This window comes from Aythya ferina, assembly GCF_964211825.1.
Source record: "Aythya ferina genome assembly, chromosome: 7".
In the NCBI taxonomy this organism is placed as follows: Eukaryota; Metazoa; Chordata; class Aves; order Anseriformes; family Anatidae; genus Aythya; species Aythya ferina.
Genome location: NC_140302.1, coordinates 36580147 through 36604676, shown reverse-complemented (window position 1 = coordinate 36604676; position 24530 = coordinate 36580147). Strand labels below are relative to the sequence as shown.

The window sequence follows — 24530 nt, the reverse complement described above, 5'->3', positions numbered from 1 at the left end:
ACCACCAGCTATGAGGGCAGCCTTCCTTCCCTGAACTTCGATGTAGCCACTGAAAAGAAAAGCAAACTAAAACCTTTCAAAATTTGACTACAATTTCTGATTGCTTCCAGGTAATCAGCAATGACATTTTTCAGCTTTTGGAAAACCAGACAGCATACTTAGCTCAAATTGTACCTGTGCAGCTGGAGCTGCAGCAGACCCAGCTCGTCGGTGGCTTGGTTCTGAAGGGAATCCTGTTTGCAGCCACCAGCCAGTCCCTGGCACACGTGCGAGCATCAGCTTCCCAGGAACTATCACAAAGGCTGCCATCAGCACAGAGCAAGGACATTTTGCAGGCAGGCAGGCTGGTAAAAACAAGAATGAAGGTGCCATTAACAGGGGATGGCTTTTTCTTGCTGCAGTCAGATATGCTCACATCAACAGCTGAAGCGCCTGCTCTTCGTTGGGTGTTAGTGACATTGTTTAGCTGAATATAGCGAAAGATTAGTAAAAACTACAGAATAAAATTATCTCTGTTTTGAATTAGAAATACTGAAGATATAAATTCTTCCTAATAATATATTTATTGAGAAATATAATTACCTAAGAAATAGAAATGTTTTGCAAAATGTTGGAATATGCTCATTCAATCATTGCCTTAAAACTAACTGGATTAGCGATCCCTAGTTTCCTTTTATAAACAAAGACATAAAATATCTTAAAAATCTTGCAGGAAATTCAAGAAAAATTATGCAATAAGGTATGAAAAAGTAAATCTCTGTTATGGTCATGGATACTTCCCAAACACATGTGCATTTTAATTAATCCCATTAATTTTTACAGGATTACTTGCTTGTTTAAACTCAAAAGAAAGCAGTTTTCTGGATGGAAACAACATTTTGAGCTTCAAAGTATGTTTTCCATAATAACCAACACTGAAAAATACAAAACATTTATTGCTGCTTGGAAAGCTTGATTTGTTTTTCTCAGATATATATTTTCACAGCAGTGTCAGCAACTGATAACATTATGTACATAGCAAGTACTATGCTATGCAGGACATGAAATAATTATTCTTTTTATTGTAGGCTTATTGAGGTAGCTACATTTGAGTTTGAAGTTAATATGACAATCACGGAAACAGTATTTTAAGCTTTTATAACTTCAATATAATAGTTCCTTCCATTTGTATATCTAAGATAATAGTAGGCTCCATATATTTAAAAAAAATAAAAAAAAATAAAAACCTCGCTTCTGGCTCTGAATTATACTAAGAAAAAAACATCAATGTGGATTCCTTAATTTTTCTTATAATGGAATTCTTATCATTTACTTTCAAAGCTTAGTTTAAACTAAGATTTATTAGTCCCTTAATTACATTAATCATATCTGAAAGCATTCACCATCCTCTAGGTTCCTGCATTATCTTGCACAGAGACATTCAGCTCCAAAGCAAAACATTGACTCCAACATGGCCATTCACTAAACCAGAGTCATCTGAAAGCCTGTATGCTTCCTCAAGCTCAGTGTCATTCCAAAGGCTACTGCCCAAAGGCCCATCATTTTCGGAACATAATATATGAGTTCATAAGAAGTATTTCCATGTGTTATTTTACCTTGCAGGTCAGGTTTTCTAAAAACTGTTATGGTTTCTCCTCTTAGTTGGACGTGCCATTGCATCTGAATATTTATCAGCACTCGAGAGTTCAAGAACAATTAATACATCCTGAAGGAATAATGGGTATTTTCTTGAGTTCTCCTCATTTTTCTTTTTTTTTTTTTCTCAGATTTACTAGGCTCAGTGCACTCCTTAATGCTCATTGCAACTTGATTAGCAAGAATTCTTAGTCAATCAAATAATTACTTGTACTTCATAAATATGTTTTCACAGATACAGAGGTTTTAATGATTACACCATGCCACTTGATAAAAGAAGATTGTCCCAAGTAGGAAAGTGTAAGAGTTTAGGTAAATTGCGTTGCAGATATTTGTGTGTTTGAAAAATTCTTCCTTTCTTTTGGTTCATCAGATGCCATAAAGACATTCAGGACTTAGACTGAAGGCTTGATTTTTTCTTCAATGCCATATTCACAAAAATACACATGCACAACCTCACACAGCACAGTTCAGTTAACTAGACTTTAAGATCTTGGTAGTTTGTGCATGCTGTGATATGCATGTGCTATATCTGTAATGCATAAAATTACTTCTGTGTAGGGGCTCAAATTATCAAATGAATTCATTGCATCTTCTTCCTAAAAGTAACACAAATCATGGCACAATCATTATATGTCCAGCAGAACGAATCCTTTTCCAAGTTGTTTTTTTTTTTTTTTCCATGCTGCCTCTAAAACCTGTATATAACAGTCTAAAAAAAAATTCTAAGAGACGACATGCTATGAAACCAAGACTGTTATTTAAAATAACTATGAGTAGGTTTTATGAATATATATATGTATATATATATACACACGTATACATGCTTGTAAAAAAGCTAACAACAAAAAAAGGCAAATGCTTTGCATTTATTTTTTCCTGGTAAATATGCTTCCCAGCACTACAAATACTGATAACAAACTAACATCTCCTGGTGTAATGAAAGGGAAACGTGTTCAAAGCTGCGGGAAAGTGGCAGCATCATGTATCAGGAAAAACATCTAATAGCACGGGTAACAACAACTACCTGGCCTGTCATCTGTAATTAGGCACTGTGAATCATAGTACATGTTTTTCTTTGAACTAAAGTGTGTACGCTGTTTTTTCTTGTGGAACAACAACAAAAAATCCCACCACTCGTGCGGTTTATACCTCATCAAGCAGCAGAGCTGTTTCTAGGGAGCAGACGGAGCGGGGGCATCGCTGCTGCTGGACGTGGGGCTCGTGCTCTGGTCGGATGCTGGCTGTGACTGCGGCTGGCCCAGCCCTGGGCAGCAGAAAGGGGCCCAAATGCTGAGCCCCTACGAGCAGCAGCAGGGCACAGCACATGGCCTGGGCTGGGAATGGACTCATGGGCAAGGAAGGTGCTGGACCTGCTCCCAGGGAGCAGCTTTCAGGGCAATCAGGCTGCCGTGTAAACTTTAAACGCCAACAATCTCTGTGGACTGCTTGGATCCCATAGGATTATTTGTTAATGTCTCAGTATTTTTCTGTTTCTGCAAAGTCACCATCACAAGGGCATGAGGAGGAAGGGTAGAGAAACACAGCCAGACCTGACCCTGCACCCAGCCAGCCTGCAAAAGGCACCCCTGTGACATGAGGTACAAATCAACATCAGGTCTGGGTGTGCAAAGAGCACCAGACCAGGCATCAGCATTGAATATTGAACTGTCAGCAATGCAACAAGATACCAGAAATGTCCTGGAGAAGCTGCTCACGTCCAGACATCAGCTCTGGGACATGCCACGGCCACCAGCCTCCCGCAGCCAGCCTGGCTCCCCTGAGGAGGAGAGGAAGGCTGCCTACATACAGTGAGGGAAAAAATACTGCTCCTTCAGCCTGCGAGGAAATCTGCATTTCCAACAGAGATTTTTTTTCCTAGCCCTCCTTAAAAACAAAGTTTAAATAATTTGAAGATGCGCATATACCACCTCTACAGCAGCTCCATTGCAGCAACAAAAGCTGCAACTAATTTTGGGACAGCTCAAGAAAGTTGAAATGTATTTTAATGAAGAAACCAGCCTCTTCCCTTCAGGGCACTGCTTGGCAGAGACCAAAAACCCACAGATAACAGATGGTCAGCAATTTCATAATAACCTGGCAGGCCTGACACTACCTACTGGGACAGGATCTGTGGCAGAAAGATAAAAATGGCCCAGCATAATGATGGGAGAGGGCTGAACGTTCACAGGCACTTACAGAGCAACTAATTAGGTCTTACACTATCAACACACTTGAAAGTGAAGTCTGTTTGGACCCTAGGCATACAGGCAGACCTACACAAATAAACAAATATCATTTAAGCCTGTACCAGAAATTATTCAGACCTCACAGATTTGACAGCAGTAGGGACCAACAGCGTAAGCAGCATAAATAATATTCATATAAGGCTCAGTACAAAGCTAAAATAAAGCCAGGCATTCCTAATAATATGGCAGATTTTTAAAGCAATGCACACAGTTTCTTTGCCTTTTAAGTTAAGAAGTCAGAAATGACTGCCTGGCCATAAATGCAGAAAGCAATGGTGAAAAGAAGGAAAGGCAAGGTAGGCAAGCTGGGAAGCATACAAAACAGGAAGAAAGTAGACAAAGCAGCCAAACTGGAGTTAAAATAATGTGAGAATTGGAACAGTAATAAGTGCTATCAGTTTTGCAGAGGGCAAAATACATTTCCTTGCCCTAGCAGCTTAATTGTCTTCAGAAGTCTGCAAGCGAGCAAGGCTGGGCGAGAGGCCTCTCACCATGCACTCCCACCGCGCCGAGCTGGGGCAGAGCAGCAGCAGCTGGGCTCCTTTGGGGGTCTCTGGTGATTTTTGGCTGCTCACCATGACTGCTGCATCATGCACAGCACGGATACGTTTTTTGCCCCAACCTGAGACTTTCTCACACGTTCTGCATGGTGCCGTATTTCTCATCTTGAGCACTTGGTAATCCTAGCCTTTGAGAGTGGTTGTTGTTTAAATTTTGCCATGGGGTACAGCACAGAGAGACCTCGTGTGTTAACATCTCAGCCAGAGCCAGGAAAGGTAGGGGCAGCTCTAACCCTGGCGTGCTCAGTGTCTGGCCAGGCACAGTTATCAAGAAGCTTTTAGCTAACAGTTAAGACATTTCAAGACCAGCCTCCTCACAGTCAATACTCACAGCCCCATCTGGCTTTCCTGGGCTGCTGTGGGGTGCCAGCCCCCACCACAGATGTCCCGAGCAGCTGGGTGCTGTATCAGACCCTTGGCCACAGCCCCCAGCTCCCATGGAGGCGCTGCCACTGGTGTGGGAGCGAGTATGGGAGAGCTGGGAATCAGGCAATATCGGCAGACATGAATTAAATAACTGCGTGATGCAGTTTGAGAGTCCAAAACCACTCTCTGCAAAGTGGTGCTTAAATCACAGCCCTGCATCCTAGCAGCCGGGCTCGCCTCTGCTGGGGAGCTGCCTCTCCTCCTCTGTAATACAACAGACTAATGGTGAGAGCAGTTGCACAGAAGAGGGATGATAAAATAAAGCTGAGCCAACACCAAAGGAGAAATGTAATATTTATGAGACTACAGAGAGAGAAGATGGGAGCCTGGCTCCACACCAAGTTAGCACAGGACACAGGGGTGGGGATGCCGGGGTGCTCCCCTCGAGGTGGGGCAGGAGGCTGAGAGCCACAGCCTGAGGACAGGACTGCGCCCACCCTTCCTGTCTGCACAGGAATAACATCACGTGCACACATATTTGTATATTTTATACACATATCTAAATTACATATGGCTATAATTCAGGGAAAAAAATGGAAAAATATATTAATAAAATTCTATTATATATATACACCTATAAAAATTACATACTGCTTGGAATGAAGTGGCTGATTGTTATGATGCTGGTGTATGGTGAATACAGCCCACCAGGCATCGGGGCCCAGCCCCAGATATGGAAACTTCCCAAGTCCTTCCCCTCGATGCCTGATGAAGGACTCACTCCAGCACGCAGCAGGAGCCCTGGGCACAGCTGGCAGCAGGCACAAAACCCTCAGGAACTGAGAAATGGCACAGCGACTGCGAGCCTCCAGCTCGGCACGTGCAGGAAGAACAAATGGCACATGCATGGCTCTGGCTGCTCCCTCCCACTTCCAAAGTGCGTTGTTGTAGCATTTAAGTGCTCAAAGCTCCTTTTCTTGGCATTTTCTTTTTCTTCTCCAGAAAATCATTGCTTCTCAGAGCCTGCAAAAGAAAAAGAAAACAAGGCTAAACAGAAACTCAGAGTTTTCTCCTCCCATGGCCAATTAAAAAATAGTTGGAAAACAAAGTTTCAGTCCTACTGGACCTCAGTGTTGGAGGGTTCTTTTCCTCAGCTGCGAGGTTGGGCCTCAGAAATTGCTCATGAATCCCAAACTCCTACATTCAGCTTCACTCTTAGCCCTAAAAACAATTGCTCCTCTCCATTTTCTGTTCTTCGCCCAAGGCTCCTAAAACATCGTGTGGGGATTTGGGAGCCCCATTTGAAACAAATTGTTTTAATTAAAATAGTAATTTTCAGCCCCAAGAGATGTAAACTATTAAAGAGTTGCCAGGAGGGAGATACACTAATGGAGAGCAATGAGCAATTATAGGCAATCTGCTGCAGGTTCTCGGAGAAAAACACAGGGAAGCAGCACAGCCACTTGCTGCCTGCCTATTTATCACTGCCGACAGCATTTAACAGCATACAGGTTTTCCTTCAATAAAGGCTCAGCAAGTGCACTTCATTTTCTTATGTGTCATCAAGTCATTTTGATATAAGAGGGGAGATCAGCAAGGGAAATGGAAGGAACAAATCTCCTCTTTCTTAAATAGCTCTTCAGCACCTGAAACGATCGGTGTGCAGGGATCGTGGGAGGCAGACACGGCTGGGTTTGGTCATGGTGGTGAGCCCTCAGTCTCAGGCAACCCTGTTGTCTGCCAGAAAGTCTGGGACAGACTTTTCTAGAAAGTCTGTGGCCACCCAGACTCAAAAATTTGGCGGTTCAGGTCTCTGGTCGCAGGGAGGGCCTGGGCCTGTGGCTGCCCTCTGAGGGTGGCAGAGACACCGCGTGTGTGAGGCGTGAGCAGGGGGATGGCCTGGTGAGTCTGGCGGCAGAGCTCCAGGTGGAACAGGGATCTTTTTAGAAATAGCTGTATTTATGGAAGTTTCAAATCTCTAAGGGTAAATGTGGGGTTTCGCCACACACAGACAGATGTCTGCAGGTCTACTTTCTCCTATAGGTGGATACATGCATGCATATATGCCCTGACCCACTTTAAAATTCCAGAATTTTATAGATTTACCATACTCAGCTAATGTGAAGAAAAGCATCTTGCTTTAGAAGCCAGGAAATCAAGTTTCCACTTTTAAATGTCTTAATCTCTCCTGAAATAATCCAGGACAACTTATAGTGGGAATCAGAGTAAAAATAAGTGAAAAGTAATTTTTGATATGTGGATTTTTAGTGTAGGAAACAACTTGGTTTAATAGCAAAAAAAGAAAGCATATTAGCAAGCTTCCTGAAAACAGTTTCTCAAAAGAAAAACTCCATCTTTTTTTACTGAAAATAACATGTTTTTCTACTCAGGAACCACAGAGCATCTGCCTCCGCCACCCACAGACACCACAGAGGAACATGTTACTCCGAGGAATATTTATTCATGTCAGCGCAGTGACCTACTAGAGATAACATCAAGATGAAAAGTATTATTCTTTTTTATAATTCCCTTCTCGCTTGATTCATACCTCATTAAATCAAGAGGAACGTTAACCATACAGTGGAATGTGTTGCATGAGTCCCTTTATTTTATTTTTCCAAAACGCAGGCATTGTTTATTAACAATGTGTCATTTAATTCTCTTAAGTAAATAAACACCAGTGGATGACACTGTATTCACCTGTGGATATACAGTAATAATTAAATAATATTAAGTAGAAATATGAAAGATAGAATCGCTGAAGAAACCAAGACCCTTAAAAGAGTTCCAGTGAAGGATGTTCAAACAGACATTCCAGAAGGGCAAATAGATAAATTAAATTTTCCCTTAGCAACCTCTGTGACAACTGGAGAATACTAAATGTAGAGCATAAGGGACATGTTGCAGCAAAATGTTTTGCCTTATTTTTAATTTAAATGTAGTTATATAGATGAAGAGCCTGGAGGCATCAACCATTGCCAATCAAAGCTTACATAATGAGTAAGTCTTACAAATATAGTGAAATCACTACTGCCCAGAATTGCTTAAGTCATCTGAGGATGAATTTTTTCACTGTAAACATATACAAAGTCTTGTCTTTTATTTTTTTTCTTTTTTCTTACCCCTCCCCCCCTTTTTTTGTGTGTGTGTGGGGGGGTACATGCATTTTCAAAAAACATGATATCTTTTTGGCAAAAAAAAAAAAATCCTTTGAAGCAGTCCGAATATCTTTTGAAGTTATAACAGAGAAGTAATTTTGTATTCATAGACCCATTTTACCTCCCCTTTCCTAAAAAAGAAAAAAAAAAAAAAAAAAGACATATAGCTTAGTGAAAAATTTATATAATGAAATAGGCTGACTCATCTCATGACATCAGAAGCATTCAAGCAAACAAAATTCCTCTAAAGAGAAAGTGTATGTATCTTTTTGTGTAATTCAAAGACACTGTGAACTGAAATACTGGAAAATCAACTTTAATTAGTTCAGATTAAGTGCTACAATCTGTAAATTAGAATACCGCAATGTACATAATAATGTGCATGATGCATTAATGGCCTGGTAAATAAATGATTGCTTTAAAGAGCCATCCTCACTTAGCAACCTAATAGATTTATTAAAACTACGTTCATGTTTCTTTGCAAAGTCACAAAGGCTATTAAAAACTCATGGAAGTGCCATACAATGCATTAGTAGCACAATTTTAAAACTCTTCTTTGCCTCTCTCCATTCCTATAAATGTATTTCTCTCCTTGACAATACTTCCTAAGGGTCAGAGATTTTCCCATGTACATCCTTCCAGAGCCCCAGAAAAACAAGAATGGCTGATCTTACTTGAAAACTAAAAGCTTTGAGGTAGTTCTCCATGGAACGATGAAAAATCCCACAGGTTCAAGAAAACAATTGGTAAATACAAGCTTCTTCTGCCATAAAATACAATTTGTTAAATACAAATGTTCGCTAATGGAAAATGTTTTACTGCTACACATACAAGGCGGCTTGAACAGTAATACAAAGTCAATAACAAAGCAATAAAAGCAGCAACACACACACATAGTGGGGCAGGTATAAATAAAAGGCATGTTTTGCTATTTTTGTATGGAAGAATTGCATCATTTCTCTTTATCCATCTACAGTGCAGAAAGTTACATTTGTACTCAAACTCTACTTGACTCTGGCAAGTATCTCTTCTTATTCAATGATCTACCATTTTCTTCTACTCAAAAATCCCAGCAATAGACCAGCTAAAAATTTTTACCTGAGCTGTCTATTGGAAAAACGGTGACAGGATATATATTTTTTTAATGATTCCTCATTACTTTCATCACTTTTTATGTACATTTGATGTTCGGGAAGAAGGAGATAGTGATAGTCCTCCTGAAAAAAAAAAAAAAAAAAAAAAATGCAAATATATCAGGTAACAGAAATGCTCATAAATCTGAATTTATATTGGAGGCAAAAGTAAACTCACAAAGATGATTTATTGCCTCTTACAATGAATGTGACTATTAGGTGCTTAGATTTTATTAACACAGGGAAAGAACATATTTTATGTTCAAATATTTAAGTACTCATAGAAAGTAAATGCAGAAATATTGTAAGTATTAAGCATTCAATTACTTCAAGCTATGTAAAAAAAATAATTAAAAAAAATACTTTTCTGCCTGTATAAAAATATATTACCAAAAGAAATTTCTGCTTTATTGGCAAATCCAGTAAGTTTGTTGGCTTTATTCAGAGTCTAAATGATGACATGTATGTGCATTTTTCACAGCCTCAGATGGGACAGAAGTTGAGATTTGAAGCACTGACCACAGGAGAGCTTCAGATATTAATAATGAGTGACTTAAACAGAAGTGCAGAATATCAAAATACCCACTCCAAGCAATGGTTTTCTCAGAGACATAAGCAGTTCTTGCCTACCTGCATGCTAACCAACGCTCCTCACCAGCAAAGACTCCATTCCACAGAGAAGCTTTTCATTAAAATGCATTTCTGACACCTTGCAACAGCCTGTTTGGGAATGGGCTTTAGAACAGCCACACAATTTTGTGGCAAAACTGTAATTTCTGCATTGCCCATGTAACAGACAACCAGAATCCAGAGTACCGGGTCATTCCACAAAGAGGAGGAGGAAGATACAGAAAAGTAAGAGATCACCTTTGCCTTCCCCAAAATGAGTAGAAATGGCAGCTTAGACTTGACAGCTTGTACTAACACTGAAGATGAGAAATAAAGATTTGTTATGCTCACTAAGTCACTGCCATCAAAGGTTCGTTCCTTCCTAATGGATGCCAGGATGGCAGTGGAAGAGGAAAGTCGGTTTTAGACAACATGAGCTGCTTCAGTGAGTGTGTTAAAAATGAAATGAATAAAAATAGTCATAACATGCAAGCTCAGGCACTGCTCTGCAGAATAAGGTAGGGAATCCTACAAATGTACTCATTTAACATCTCCCAGTTTTCAGGCTGCCACAACTGTCAGGACAGGAAGAGTTTTCTTATTTTACCTGTAGAGATCTGGTGCTGTAAAATTATTTTCATTTTAGCTCAATCCAAAAATAATGTTAACAACAATAAAAATTCAGCTCCTCAAACTGTATTGATTTGCAAGATTATTGGGAGAGTAGTCTTGTTGTTTTTATGTTATTTGAATTGATCACTGTCTGCCTACTTAACTTAAATATCCAGCTACAATGCTACTTTATTTTTCAGAACTTCAATAACAAAAATGCTTTCATTTGCAAATTATAGTCCTAAAACTGATAGTGCTATTTCAGACATGGTCATCTCTTGCTTAAATCAAGTCAAGTACATACCTTAAGGGCAAAGCAGCATTTCTCATGTGACCCCCGAAATCTGAATAATTCCCATTTCAATGAGAATGTCAATCTCCCTTTATTTCAAAGATGTGTATGCCTGCACGTGACACGGTACAAGGCTATGACTTGGATTTTTTGTAAACCCTCCCCCAAAGGGTTAGCAACGAATCACACTTCTTATCAGCCCAGCAATACGTGGGCAGATTTCCATTCCCAGGAGTCAGTATGGCAGACCTGGACATACTGTAAAGACTCCAGTGGAAGGCCACCAGGATCATCAAGGGACTGGAGCACCTTTCCTACAAGGGGAGGCTGAGAGAGCTGGGGATAAACCCCCCTGAGCCTCTTCTTCTCCAGGCTGAGCAGTCCTGGCTCTCTCAGAGCATACATACAACCATTACATTTAATTATTTCTGCATCTCATAGCCCTGCTAACAGACTTCTAGCCATGGGCTCAAGAGGAAAACATTTTTAATTGTGCAAGTTTAGCCCAACCATGAGATAAAATGTTGTAAAACTTGAAATAAAGCTTGAAATTATCAGGGACGCTGCTGCTTGGTAATGAAAGCAGCTATGGAAATCCCCCCATTTCCTCCTCCCCTTATATAAGTTTTGAAATATGACCTCAGAAACCCAAAATGGACTCAAGAATGTGGAAGATTTGAACAAGGTCGCTGTCAGGTCTGCACCAAGAGGCTCACTTGCCCAGTAATGAGCCAACCCAAACCATCAGTGGACAACATCACTTTGTCAGGCTCACGCAACAGATCAAAACTACTCAGATCAGACGTGAGAAGCGTAGGAAAAATGGTACAACAGGTCTAATCCCCTTCCCATTACATTTCATAATGAATGGGGCATGCAACAGGCTGCCAGGCACCATGCTGGCTGCTCACAAGTGTGGTGCTCTGCTGGAGGTGCTGCCTGGGTCTGGGCTTGTAGTTCAGAAATATGAACCTCAGGTTTTATGCTCACCTTCTTATTAAATGACAAAGGACACTTAACTCAGATTAATGCATGTTTATACATTTTAATTGTAGATTAAGGTGTTTCATGGATACATAAGAAACATCAGAAGCATATTAACTTATGTTAGTTTTAACAACAAAAAAAAGCTACTGCAGATTTGCAATTATTCTGCAATTATATGGAAATTACTTTCCATGCTAATTGCTCTGACAGGTGCCTAATAGCTTCTCTAAATAGGGGTTGAAAATTTACCCATGGGTATTCTCAATTACTTTGCTTGACCACCTTTTACCTCTCCTTAAAGCAATGAAAATATTCAGCACTAACCAGAAGTTTCTGTTGTGCTGGGTCCTTCTCCCCCACAAACAGCTGTGCTCCTTCCCCTGCACCCACACGTCTCCCATCCCTGCACCCCTCACCAGGGGAAGCCTTCCTGCCTCTGGTAGTGCTAAAAGCTTCCTAAAAGTCCCTAAATGTTTTTCCAGGTTTGTTCCTGAAGGAACAATGGTGAAAAAAAATCAGTAGATTATATTTTTTTAAAGCAAAGAGGAGCCTTCACCATGGCTGGCACATGCTGCAGCCCTTCCTGCAATTGCACAAGCATAGGTAATGCTTAATGAAACATCCCACACATACCCCAGATACAAATGATCTCAGTCCAAATACAGATAAACAAATAACAACCTATTCCTGCATGTTATTTATCTCCATTACTTCAAAGACTCTCCTTAATAGACAACCCCACAGTGAGAGGAAGGAATACTCTTGTATTTCTGAGGGGTCCTAACCACTAATTTAAATGACTGGTGGAGCTAATTGGCTGTAGAAATGATGATAAATCTGACACCGGTGGGAAAAGTTGCCAACACAACTGATGTGTGCATGAAATGTGATTTCACCCCTTGACAGGTATTGCCATGGGTATGTCCGGGCCAGGACAGACCCGTTCCCCATCCTTCCTGCCAGAGCCACACGCTGCCTGCTCTGGGGGCTGGGGCTTGGGCAGGCCTCAGGACAGACTGCAAGGCTGAGACTTCAGACTACAGCAAAAGCTTTTTTCCTGGCTGAAGGCAGAGTGCAATCAAAGGGGACAAAATGTGCGTGGTTTCCATGCCATCAGAGGGGGAGAACAGAAAGAAGTTGTGAATTTGTGACAAACGTTACAGGAGAGGCACCAGCTAGCTATGGAACCAAAGCTTCTCATCATTGCTCTTCAGTGAAAACCTTACAATATTTGTTAAATTATTTTTTTTCCTGAGGACTTTACCACTACAGCCCTCTTCAAATTGAAATTTCATTTATATACTGTAATATAACCCCCATATGTTTACCATAGCCTCATTGGGAAAATGTTTTCCCAACTTGTTTGCAAACACTATAATACTGAAAAACAAATGCCAACTCTTGCATTCAAATGAGAGCATTGCCTGTAAAATTGTGACCTTTGTTTTATATATAGACATTCACAGCTGTTAACCAAGATTATCTATACATCCCAAGGTGTATTTCATCTGAAATGCAAAGTTTTTCTTTATCGCACATATGGTTGGCTGGGAATGAGTTTGTTTCCCTGTGACTGAAAGCTATTTGCTTGACTTTCAGACATTTAAAGGTGATTTACGATCTCTGCATTCACATCATGGATAGATAAACAGAAGTACTATATAACGTGTGTGACCATTATCTTCAACATCTGTTTTATCCTAAAAACAATTCTATATAAAATAAATTATATCTTAATTATTAGGACTGCCCTCACTTTATTTTTCTGTGGTGTCTACTTTCAATCTTTTGTATCTGGCTCTACAGATGCATCAGTTGGTCACTTCAGAAGACACACTGGAACAAGTGCTCTGCATTACACATCACATTATTTTACATTGACCACTGTTCTCTTACAGCAAGTGTTGATTTTATGGATAATTTGACCTGTGAAATTCATCGCAGTGCACATCTCCACTGCAATTAGGCAGGCGATAGTAGCTCGGTAGCACGCAGGCACTAATTTTAATGTAGCCATCTACCATAGAAAGAGCAGGGAAGGTACAGCCACAGCCTTTTGCGTGTGTTGTGCGCTGAATTCTCTGCCATCGAGACCTCATCCCATGAGGGAGCTTGCCATGCCCAGGCACTCAGTTGCACTCATGCACTGCACGCAGCCGGCCGGCAGCAGGGCAGGATAGATCGTGCACCCACACCTCTCTGACCCAGTTCCTTAAGCAGGGCACTATTCAGCACAGCAGGTAGAAGAGAGCCACTCTTTCACTGCAGAATAGTCACCATACAACAAGAATACTTGTAAAAAAATAATTGACCTCAACTTATTAACTTCTGTGGGGTGTCAGGTCAAGGGGATGTGGAAGGTAGTGGGAAAACATCCTTGAATCTGTGACCCTGCCTGACTTCCTTGAAGCACATCTCGTGTTTGAAGTAATTCAGACTTGCTTCAGCACTTCTATAATTATAGTGTTTTAAGAAAGCACTCAAGTGACATTTCTGGTGACACAAAATGTTTTTCTTTTCAGAACATATCGGGCAAAGAATTCCACTAATTTGTGCAACTAAGGTGTCGGAAAAGAAAACCATACCATTTCCTTTATTTTAAACATCCCTGAAATAAACAACTTTATCCACCTCTGGTGTTTTGTTATTTGGAGAACTGCCTTGCTTTGCTGTTCTGTCTGGATGTATTCTTACTAGTTGGTCTTAACACTATGCAAATGTAACTGCACTACAGCTGCACAACTCAGTGCAATTGCACTGAGTTCAGAGCATTTTGTTTCCAATTTCCTCCTCACAGCCTTGTTTATGCTTTGGATATTAGTATTCAGAAGTTGAGCAGTCTTGCCAAGCTTACTCCAGGGACTTCTAATGGCTCTGAAGCCTGCTCTTTGTTCCTACCACATTAATAGATGAGCTCTGCAAAGCAGTCGTTTATAGCTCCTCTTTGCCTCAACATTAACTAAAGATGCAGCTCAAAACTTTGCTTCCAGCCCAGCTCTCCTATACACCAAAGTAGGTTATAGCTATTTAAAAAGCAGCTAACATGAACACTCTTGAAAACACTGCACAGCCCAACCCCAGATATTATCCCACCTCCCCTGGTGGGTTGTACAGATGACGCTACTTTGCACAGCGCTGCTACTGGAGCCTGCCTGGCAGAATTCAGCGTGTGCCTAAGGGAGTGCAGCGCACATGCCATAAGCTTGCAAAGAGAAAATGAAGCACAAGAGCTGTTGGCTCTTGTGGTAGTGAAGTGACGGCAATGCAGCAGATGGGAGCTCTCACCACCCTGAGATGCTCAACACTGCTGGGCAGGGACGCTGCACATCAGAGCTGGCTTCGCTCCTGCTGGGCAAGCTTGAAGAGTATTTTACTGCAACAATGAGCCTGTGTTGGGCAACAACTGAAGTCTCCTTTTTAAAGTTCGTTGCAGTCTCATTTGTTCAGATATTTTGTCTGGACTCCAACGTCCATGACTGCTAACAGCGTTTCCTACTGCCTCTGTGGAATGCTCAAGGAATTTAGCAAGTCCAGGGAAGCATCCAATTTCCAGATGAATCAAGTCTCCCTCCTCTCTCTTTCCTTTCCCTCCTGCTTTACAGTGTGGTTAATTGCTAAAGCTACCTGTCGATTTCCCAGGTTGCAAGTCAGCTTCAAAAGCTTCCAAAGACTTATTTTACTACTTCATCCATCATTTTGAATTTGTATCAGCAGTTCCACCTACATTTAAGCTGGTTTTCTCATGTTCTCTTTTAAAGTTGCTTTCAACAAGTGTAGCACTTCTATCACCATCTACTGAGCAGACAAATTGATGCAAACATCCTTTGATTCACTAAGCAGCGCTGGAAGATCAAGAGCACAAAAGTTATCAGAAGAGGGAGGGGGGGAAGGCGAGAGCTGCGTCCTAGATTGTGCCATTCTTCATCTGAGAAAGTTCGCAGCAGCTGGAAATTCAGCCTCTCTTGCACACCAAACCATTCATTCACTGTTTTGAAATGGAACAATATATGTCAAAAAAGGGAGAACCATAGCAATGAGATCTGCTTGAAATGTTCATTATTTTTGAAGAGTAATTTTGATGTTTTTCCATATGCCTCCCATATACAATAGTGTGTTATTAATTAAAGCAAACAGTGTATTAAAAGTAAGAAGCACCATATGCACACATATTTCAATGCACACAAGAAATATCTTCTATATGAGAAAAAGCTCTGAAAGCTCTCATTTCATTTAGGCTTTGAATTTGAGAAAACCAAATGACTCTTCAGGCATCAACCAGCATTTTGCTTTTAGTCTCTCTTGCATGTATTTTTATACAGAGAAAAAAAAAAAAAAAAAAAAAAAGAAATTAGATTTGATTTGTAGCTTAACCAAGAGAGTAACCTAGTAAAAAGAAAAAGAGATTATAGAAATTCCTTGTTTGTTGTTTTGTTTTCAATGACATTGCAATGAGCTATCAGAAAAAGCAAGAGTAGAAATTCTGCAGGTTTTTTTTTTTTTTTTTTTTTTTTTCAGGTGGGGCTTCATTGCTGTACCTGTAATGCTACTGTACCTGATTCCCTGTTAAAATAAGAATAACTACTGGACACAATGCATTTGGAACTGGAGGAAGCTGAAGGTGTAACACTCAGCAGCTGTGGCCTATATGTACACACGGTCTGCCCAGCTTTGTCACCTGAGCAGCTTAAAATCTGTGAAGTATTTACTAGCCTATGGCTGTGTCTGACATTTTGTAGAAATCACACAGATTTATCAGGCAAGGATCTTCTTCTGATTGTCATATGTTCCTTCTCTCAGAAGATTAAGATGCTTTTGTGAAACTGGAAGCTTGTTATGAAAGACGAAGATACTTAACCTTCACTTGAACACAAACTGTCAAGCCACTTTCCATGTCATTAAAAAAAAAATTGCACTCCCTAAAATTTAATACTCTCATCATAGCACTCATGTTTTCTAAAAAATAATATTGATCAAGACCTACACAATGAATTCCTGCACAATAGCATGATATTCTGATATCACACATGGCAGAGAGCATCACTCCAGCAATTCCTACAGTCCCAGCACAGAGCCCAATGCATCTCAAGTGGTTTGTATATACATATGGGCTATATAAAATTATATGAAATGGACTATATTATATCATAAGGATTATGACTGATAACCAACTTGAAAATATGGTATCTATGACAGAGTATAGAAGTATTGACATGTACAGCAAATATCATCATTAAAAGACATTGAAAGATAACTGCCTGTTTCTGTGCTTACAAAGAAATAAAGGTGAGAAAAAAGACTTTGGAAGTAGGAAAATCAGTTGTAACTCAAACTTATAGAAAGACAAAGCTTTAAATAGGATTTTGACAATGGTTAGGGATAATACTGTCTTCAGTTCTCAGTCAAAATGGAAACTCTAGGATGCTCATAATCAGATTCAAAAAAAAAAAAAAAATCTAAACTTGCCATGTAAATTTAACAGAAATAAGAATTACTTTGAAAAATAAACTCATGTCAGATGCAAATTAAACCAAAAACCTTAATGAGAAAATTAGAGGAGTTGAGGAACTAGCTGTGATGCATTCAAACTTCTCATTTTGGTTAAGAAGAACAGTCCTGTAGGAGTCTCAGAGTAAATAACACAGTGAAGTATCATTACAGTAAAGCTAATTTAATGCTACAGTTCAGTATATCCAGTCTGACTATTGTAAATCTTCTTTTGTACTTTCTAATAGCTACTTAACTGAAAACAAGCAAAAAAGGTGTTACTATCACATGTTCTAATAGCACCTAGAAACCTGTGTCACTGCAGGAACTTTTACTCAAACGTGACAAAAAGTTTCAGCATTGAAGAAGGAAAGATTTTCATCAATTCCACCACAGCCATTAAAAATACAATATTTTTGCTTCTCCCAATAAATACATATTAAAGCACTCCTGATCTAGAAAAAATATCTTCTTAAAAATATATGGGATTACTTACACCTGCCTTCAGTTATTCAGGCACAACTGGTAATTTCAGGGAAGAGGTTCAGTGACAGAGGCCAAACTATTACACAAGCACATAAGTAGAATATAGATTTTATTGAAATGGTGTCCAAAAGCAGTTTCTGTATAAGTACTGACAGACCTGAGGTTTTTCTAGAACATTATCCTTTCTTTGAAAGTAGCCTTTAGCCAACATGCATCACCATAAGAAGAAAGGTGCAGGGTTATTTTCCCTGGGTGGCTTTCCCAGTTTTGCAGAAACGTGCTTACCTCCTTCCTGAAGTCATTTGTGCTTTTTGCATTGTACCGTGGTTACAGTTCCCCAGGTTAAGTATGAACCCCATGAGAAAGTACAGCCTTCTGTAGGTCAGCCTTCCCCTCTTGCCTGCTTTGCTGGGCACCTCTTTATCCTGCTGTTGTGGAAGTGAGTGTCCTCTGTCGCCCCCACCCTTCTATCCTACCTCTTTGTCAAATTACACAGCTTTATGCACAAAATACCTGGTGTGTTCCATGCCAAATCAAGCATTAGCACAGCACATTACTCCTCCATACACAACAGCAGGAGTGAGAGAAGTGTTTATATTTTACAGAGCTAGCAAGCAATCCATTACCTGATTTTTTCCCTGTACAATTTGTCAAGTCTCTCAAATTAAGTTTTACATAAGGCTTTCAATTTTTGTACAGCAGACCAAACAGCTTGCCTGAAACATGGCTTTAATTAAAGTACTCCAGCATCTCATCTCTGCACATGCGAGGGTTCTTTCAGCAAAATATATAGTAGGGACTGGCCACGAGATCTGAGATAACGGTGACCTGCTGAAGAAAAAGAGTTACACAACCACCAGCAAGGAATAAAAAAGAAATGTAAAGCCAAGATACAAACATCAAAACTGAAATCCTTCTTCTAGTGGGTTCATCTCTTAACCAACAAATTAATGAAACAGTCTATTACAAGCATAGCACTTTGCATACAGTAACTGCCTTTCTGACTGCTGAAAGATGGAACAACTGTGACAGCAAATAAAGAGAGGATGACGCAGAACTGGCCCACTCCTGAGCAAGTCTCTGGACATCTACTTCAGGTACAGAAAGCCCCCAATGTCAAAAAATAAAATAAAGTATCCAATAACTTTAACAGATCATACACAGACACGTTCAGTCATAAGACAGCTGTCAGTACAATTTTTTGGAAGCATTCTTTGTACAGACTAGTTAATAAGCACCTCAAACTATTAAAAATGATTAAGAAAAGCTCCACAGCAACCTTAGAGCAGATCTGAGTGCTGCACCAGTCTCCCACCAGATGGGACATGCTTTGGAGGCATCTAGCTCAGGCTGGAAAAAAGCTCTTCAGCAGCCAATCTGCACTTAAAGCAGCTCACATGTGTGCAACTCATGCAGAAAGTCAGGTGAAGCTATGTAACTAATTTCATCTGAGAAAGAAACAAAGGTATTCAATCAGAACCTCAGAATGTCATTTAAGTTTAAAACAAATACTCTAAATATCCAAACTTAAATTATCTGCAAGTAAAATGACATTTATCTCGGTTACAAAGAAGTGTTTTTTCCCATTAAAAGTAAGAACACAACATGAGTTTTGGTGAGAGAAAGTCCTTTGGCAACTGAGTGACAGGGCCAGAACAGAAAAACAGAGTGGCCAATTCTTCACCTTCCATCACTGAAAGCAGCAAAGGGTCTGGCCAGTCTTCAAGTCTTAAAAAACAACCATTTAAAAGATTTATCTGAGCAGTGCACTATAATTCAAAGCTGGAGAGTGTTAAGGGAAAGGCTATGAAAACATATTGAGGGATTAGAAAGTAGGACCACAGAGAAAGATCTGCAGAGGTCAGTCTGTTTAGTTTATCAAAGAGAAGGTGAAAGGGGAACTTTGATCAAAGTTTAAGAACCCAAAAGGATAATGAAAATCTGCTATAGCAAGCACTTCAATCTGGAGATGACTATATATCAATTTCCAGGGGCTACAAGTGGAGAAGTGCCAGAATCACACAGGAAAAGAGAAGCTCTTGATCTAATGGTGTAGATAATTAATGACTGAAGAATATTACTGAAGGTTCTCACAGATACTCTGTTGCTGGAAGTCTTTAACTCAAGACTGAGTGTTTCTCAACAAGGCATATCCCAGTTCAATGTGAGTTTTTGGACCTGAGTTATGTCAGAGAAATCCCACAGCCTAGGCTGTACACTGCTCAGACCAGATGAACCCAGATGCAAAATGTGACGGATCCCAAAACAAGACAAAAAGACAACTTTACATTAATATGTTGCTTTTTTTTTTTTTCATGGACTTAGTACAGAGAAACACTCCAGTTACACAGTATTTCAATTAAAAAGTTATGGTTGACTGTGCCGAGCATGCGAACTCCCTTGCCACTCCCACATGAGCCACATTACTCCCTTCTGAATAGATCCAGCCTTGCTGATAGAAGCATCTGGTGAGAAATTCATGTGGCTCAGAAGCCATCTCTGCTGTTTCCAGAGGGTCGGGGACCAGATCTGGTCCAACCCAAACAACAGAGATAATTACCCAGTTCGGAGACACGTGGGTTGCCAAAGCGCGCTCCTCTCCCAAGCAGAGGCTCTATCACCTGCTTCCTCGCCTTCTCCACCCCCAAAAACCACCTCTGCTGCACCAACAGGCTCGGCTGGCTGAGATGTGATACAGTTTACTGAGCAACGCTCCCAGCGGTGGCTGCACAATTGGCCATCACCAGCTCCATTCAACTCAAATTGCATTGCGCTTAATTGATTCATTAAGGTAATCACTACTGTCATATCGTGTGCTCATTACAAACAACAACAAATTATTCAGAATGTTTTCCCTTCTGAGCAACTGTATCAACTATATTAATCAAAAGTTGGTTGGCTGTTTCAGTCGCTCATTATCCACATGCCATTTATATAATAAAAAGCAAATGAACAAAACAACTTGCCATCAGTCGGCTATTTCATTTTTCCCTAATGAGCTCTAAAATTTGTAAATTAAACAAGCAGTGGTGCTCCTGATTTATATGAGAAGGGTTTTGACCAAAATATATATTTCATCCATGGGCAAATCTGTTTTATATCCAACAGTTTGTCAGTTTTAAAAAACCCTGCCAAAGGCTATTATTGATGGCAGAAGGCAAAACTGGTATGGCAAAGCCAAAATTTTCACATTAGACACAAGAAAAAAAAAAAAATTGTGACTCATGCTGGCCATAACAAAACTGAGTGAAAAATGACCATGCATGAACTCAATCTAAAATCAAAACACACTCCTTGCCCAGAGAAGCACTTCATGCACCACACCCTACCGGGTAGGTTTCAGATTAGCCCATAAATGATTTATTTATTTATTTATCTGTGCTGTATCCTGAATCTGGTATCCTCTGTTGGCACAGGGGATGATTAAGATCTACAGACTACATAACAAAGCAATGAAGCGGTGCCATAGCAGTTTAAATCAGAGCAGATGTGTGTAATTCCCATTATGTCTGCTCTGTGTTCCTGGCAGCTGATGTGCCACCATCCAGGTCTCCAATTGCGCGTCAGCCTTCTCGCTTAAAACCCACACAGGAGATTCAGCCAGATACCCACAGAAACGCCTTCACTGACAGTGATTCCCCGCATTCTGAAGATTAGCAAATTAAAAGAAACGTGTGAGTGACTATTCCCTCTAAAGAAGCAGCATTAATTCTTCACAGAATTAAGTCGATGCATTATTTATTTCTTGCCACAGAACTGCTTGTGTTTTCTCAGAATGGGATTCAGGGCAAGGATGCTCCTAAAAGCCCATCAGGATACCATAATTTGCTGCAGGTGTTTGCTGTTTTACACAGCTCGTTTTACACCACCTTTAGATTAGTCAGAGCAAGTTACCTTCAGTGCTAAAGGTGCCATGCTTCAGTTCCTCGGGAAGGACCGGAATGCAAATTTCCAATTATCTTTGGCCTTGCAGACAAGAGAACCAGCTGTGTTAACAAGCAAAGAACTTCTTATCACCTTGGGTAGACCAGCATACATGGTTCTCGGAGTTTCTGAGGCTCTCCTGGAGCCTCCTTTTACTCCCAGGGAGTGAAGGAGTAAATCTCCAGCAGCCTCCTGCTGCCGGCGTGCCTGGCTGGCCTGGCAGAGGTGCTCATGGCCCTGCTGACAGCAAGCAAGTAAAAGAGCATTCTCTGCATCCCTGCCCATGCAGGGAGACCTGCACTTGTGTGCCTTAAATGATGTTATGTTTCCATTTTCCCAATTTTTGAGGCAATCTACAGAGCAGCAGAGTTTGAGTGAGGGAGAGAAGTGTCAAGAGGGTGAGCGTGAGAGTATTGCAATAAAGAGGGATGAAATGAAGGATAAAGGAGATGGCCCAGTGTGATAGATTGTCTGTCCTATTGCTGATGATGGTTTTTCTACAAATCATCAGAGCTCCTGCCTTGAAGACGGATTGTCCAATTCGTCTTTGTGGGAGCAGCACCGAGGCTTGGTGGGAATGGGAGAGGCGGCCGGGAGCAGCCTCGCCTGCAGCGAGGAGCCGGGAGCTGACAGCTCGGCCCCGGCAGCACCCGTGGTGTTTGCCAAAGAGTGCCGGCAAATCATTATCTTCTACTACCATCTCTCTCGCATCTAATAAGCCCATCATTTGAGGGAAATTAATTATAGCAAGAACCGGGGCAATGCCAACAGCTAATCACATTAGTAACACCGCTAACGCACAGCGGTGTTTCTTTTTATGCTGTCTTGGAGCTGCAGCCTATTTACACAGCGCTGAAAACAGACTGGCTTGTACCTCAGCTAGTCCTATCTAAGGCAATATTTCTTTGCCTTTTAAGACAATTCCTTGTTTTTCAGCGATATCTGTGAAGCAACAGATCTGAACTCTATTAACTCCATGCCTGACACGCTGTTTATAAAAGATTCTGAAAGCTCCATCCCTTCACATTGAGTGCTTCCTAGGAGAAATAAATACCCGCTATTTATTTATGAGCCGTATGTCATATAATTATTATAAAGAAAAATAATCAAGCAATAAAGAATAATTTAACACTGTGTATATTTTTCAAAGCAAGAGAAAGCAAGTGCTCAGATCTTGTACCAAAGGTTTTTTTTAAACATTCCTTTCCCTATACAATCCAAAGACATCCTACCCTATGACCACAGTGGTACTGGACACTGTTACACAAAATACTAAGCATCATACCGTGGAATTACATATATATTTATTAACATGTTTTTTTTTTTTTTTTTTTGTGGTGTTTTGTTTGTTTGTTTTACACAAATAAGGGAGTAAATAATAATCTTATAAATATATATCTTTGTGTATGTAGAACATCTTTATGGGGAAGGGGCTGTTTGAACTCAACAACATATCATCATTCATCATAGCAGGACAACACTGGAAATGTCTCAGTTATATTATATTTTATATTTATTGTTTTACTTTGTGTTTGATTAACTAAATCATTTACTACTTATACAGGCATGTACATGCACAGGACCATTCATATCACAGAGCTCAAAGGTGGATTTAGCCCTGTAACCTCTTTTCACAGAATCACAGAATGTTAGGGATTGGAAGGGACCTTGAAAGATCAACTAGTCTAATCCCCCTAGCTTTTTCAATACTAGTCAGCTGGAGAAGTATATAAAAACAGGGCAGGTACACACAGACACGTAGTTAGGAAACCCTCCGGTCTTCTGTGTTTTGCAGCACAAGGATATTAAAAGAAAAAGTAAAGTTACCTTGCACAAGCAGTGATTTAATGAAGAAATGCATCCAATGTTATGACAGTTCTGTAGTGTCCTTTTGTAGGATTTGTAGGATTTGTAGGATTGCAAATTAAGTACTGGGTTCAGAGTCTCCGTGGCCCTTTCTAGAAGAAGAATAAAAGAAAAAATAAGAGTTTAATATGAGAATGAAGGAATTAGATTAAAAAATTTTATTTTAGGTCAGGAAAAATAGTTGAAAATTTAACTTACATTATAGGGATAATTCATACAATAAGGATAAAATAAAACATATGATTATCTCAGTCCATTCCTCTGCTCTTTGGCTGGGTTCTGGACTAACCTTAAGCTAGTACTCACTTTGGGACAAATGCCGTCAGCATCTCCACAGCTCGCTCCAGTTGTCTGCCAAAATTTCTTGCATAGCCTGCAATTACCAAGCTCGGGGTGAAGAAACCTGCTAGAGTGACCCTTAAGTGTCCAGATCAAAACATGGTTATACCAAGCCAAAGCCATACCATGTCCCTTTCATCCAGAAATACTTTGTAAGATTCAAAGTACTTTTTCCAGTTCTAAAAGCTTTTGCTTCATCCATGTCCTGCCCCATTTCAAATGCATCCTTACCAACATGCTTTGCACTGGGCAGGATATATTGTAGTCATGGGAAATGTGCCAGTTGCAGCCTTCAAGTCCCTTAGTTTCTTCTGAATTCTAGTTATTAACATTTTTTGAGAACAAAATACGTTGTGTACAAAACCACAGAAGTTATCACCACCTTGTCCCCCAACAACAACCGTGTTATTCCAGCACCTTTGGCATGAATCAAACCTCTTCTGCTCCAGGACTCTCCCGAGGTCATTGCTTCATGTCACAGACATCCATTTCACCTTTCTTCATTTTTCCTTTGTTTCTTAGCTGCAATATGACCCATTTGTGTTACTTTTTGCCTCTTTCATTTGTAGTTTGTCTGTTTAAAAATATTTATAGATAGATATGCTACACACACATCATTTCCATATGACTACACATGGCTGTACCTCATGTATTATTTGTTGTTTGTGTGTTTTTTTTCCCTCTTTTCCACTTCTTCTGCTTCCTCTTCTCCTTGTCTCCGCTTTCTTGCACTGGTGTTTCATTCCCTCCCAATTCTCTCTCAGTTTTTTCAAAAACACTCTCCACCTGCAACTACAGTCCAAAAAAACAAGAAGGCAAGAGCAAAAAGA

General features: G+C 40.2%; 2 long non-coding RNA genes across 2 annotated transcripts; both read right to left on the bottom strand.

The window, feature by feature from the left end:
- Positions 1–208: 208 nt before the first annotated feature.
- LOC311439720 lies at positions 209–6082 on the bottom strand. The gene is made up of 3 exons (XR_014694957.1): positions 5937–6082; positions 5462–5833; positions 209–344 (listed from the first exon to the last, which is right to left on the bottom strand). It is a non-coding gene; the product is annotated as an uncharacterized lncRNA (long non-coding RNA).
- Positions 6083–14352: 8270 nt separating this feature from the next.
- Positions 14353–18916, bottom strand: LOC311439719. The gene is made up of 2 exons (XR_014694956.1): positions 18851–18916; positions 14353–15586 (listed from the first exon to the last, which is right to left on the bottom strand). It is a non-coding gene; the product is annotated as an uncharacterized lncRNA (long non-coding RNA).
- Positions 18917–24530: the final 5614 nt, after the last annotated feature.